The sequence below is a fragment of the Mesitornis unicolor genome, unplaced genomic scaffold (assembly GCF_000695765.1).
Source record: "Mesitornis unicolor isolate BGI_N332 unplaced genomic scaffold, ASM69576v1 scaffold39848, whole genome shotgun sequence".
Taxonomy (NCBI): Eukaryota; Metazoa; Chordata; class Aves; order Mesitornithiformes; family Mesitornithidae; genus Mesitornis; species Mesitornis unicolor.
In genome coordinates, this window is record NW_010204597.1 from 3968 (window position 1) to 4170 (window position 203).

The following is a 203-nucleotide window of genomic DNA, read 5'->3' on the forward strand; positions in this document are numbered from 1 at the left end:
CACACGAGCAGGTAGGTGCACGGATGCACACGCATATGGATGCATGGACGTATGGATGCATCAATGCACAGGCACAGGGATGCATGGACATAAAGAGGCAGGGATGTATGGATGTAAAGACACACGGACACAAGGACAGATGGGTGCATGGACACACACACGGCTGCAGCAGACACAAGGACCCACCACGCCACACAGCTCCC